The sequence below is a fragment of the Populus trichocarpa genome, chromosome 3 (genome assembly GCF_000002775.5).
Source record: "Populus trichocarpa isolate Nisqually-1 chromosome 3, P.trichocarpa_v4.1, whole genome shotgun sequence".
NCBI lineage: Eukaryota > Viridiplantae > Streptophyta > Magnoliopsida > Malpighiales > Salicaceae > Populus > Populus trichocarpa.
The window spans coordinates 17207751-17209448 of NC_037287.2; the positions used below are offsets into that span (position 1 = coordinate 17207751).

The 1698-nt window shown below is 38.5% G+C and overlaps 1 pseudogene; it reads right to left on the minus strand.

Annotated features, from left to right (window-relative positions):
* On the minus strand, positions 1-1698 carry LOC112326810 (eukaryotic peptide chain release factor subunit 1-2-like; annotated as a pseudogene).

Genomic DNA, 1698 nt, shown 5'->3' on the forward strand with positions numbered 1-1698 from the left:
GAAAATCTTGACGCTTACTCAGAGTCTTCACAAATTTCTGGTTAATCAAGTGATTTAATGTCCAACTGATAGCGAAGGATCCCTCCAAAGCCACCAAATCCTTCACAAAAATGAGATCTTCCTCTGAATTATCTGTGACAGTCTCAAGTGAGCAACCGAATGGCTTGTACACATCCTCAAACCGTTCCAGAAGAAACTTTTCGTCTTGTACCTCGAAGTCGATGAAGTAATTGAATCCTGGAAGTTGCTCTGATCGGCCTCTTGCTCCCTGTTCAAATGCTTTATGATAATCTCATCCATCTTGGTGTTTTTCAACACATACCGATTTATATCCAATGAAATCTTCCCAGATCCCCAGACCCTTCATGGCATCCTCCAAGCCATACACAAACTTTCCACTATCCTGAATGACTTCTTCCAAGACTTTCCAATCAAGCGCGTCTCCAGTACGAACTTCACATTGGATAGAATCTCCAAGGACAAGTCAATGGCTTGATCGAAACCCCTTTTCTCCACCACACGAAACACTTTCAACTTTTAATACTTCAGCCTGCAGGCGAATATCAAACAAGTCAGATCGGCTCAGCTCTGTCTTAAACTCAGCAGAAAGTATTAATCCAGCAACATTGGGAAGTGATGTAGTATAGTTATACGGGGATTTTCCCTAAACAGAATATGTGAGAGATGCTTTCATGAATTAACAGGACTGAACAAAAAAAAAGTCTCGTTAGATAAATATATTGACTAAAAATAACAATAACAGAATATTTGACTATGGAATCGGGTTAAAATTTTACAATAAATTAATTCTACAGGCCGTTTACGTATGGGGAGTGACTGCATTGCTCATTAGATTGTTGGATCTCCTGAAATTAAATTTAGAAGTTGTTGTTTGGGTCAATTTTACTATTTCCCTAGTTATTTTTGAAGTTATTATTTATTTTTGGATTTTGTGTTGATTTTCTTTACTGATTTTGTTTTCTAGTTTAGATGAAAAATCTATAAAAAACATTATAAACTTTATTAGAAAGCAGACTTGATCAAATTATTATTTCAATAATAAAATAGAGTTTTAGTGTTCTTGGTGTTTTATCCTTAAATCAATCTATTTTCTGTCTCCTTATACCCGGTGCTGTCTTGTTGTGCTGTCACCTGAAGGATCTATAAAATGCTTTATAGAAAGTTCTGCTGCCTTCCTAATTAACATGGTAGTGGCGGCTTTCTGTCCGTCGACGATCAAAGCGGAGAGCTGATTGACCACCCCTACCATGTTTCTATGGGAGCTCAACAGTTAACTTGCTAAGTACCTCTCTGCTGTTGCCACTTAATGTCCCTAAGAGAGTCCCACATAAATAACAATAAATCCAAACTTTCCATCAGACCAGGAGCTCATGCAATGCTTCTGCATGAAACTTCTTGTCACAGAGAAAGAGAGACTGACGGATAGGCTTAAAAGGTGCAAAGGAAAGAGTAAACTGCTTATCTTTTCCATCATCATACAGCCGATCCAGAGTCAAGTACCAGTCCATTGGTGGGAACCTCGGTGTAAAGTTTTAGCTTCTGTAGGCAAGTAATCGCATCCTGTACAAACTTGCTGCTCATCCTACTCTTGATGTTGGCCGCGATTCACAATTCCTTGCTAAGCATTTTTGTAACTTTACAGATCTGATCCCATGGACGGACGAGAAGTGAAATCAT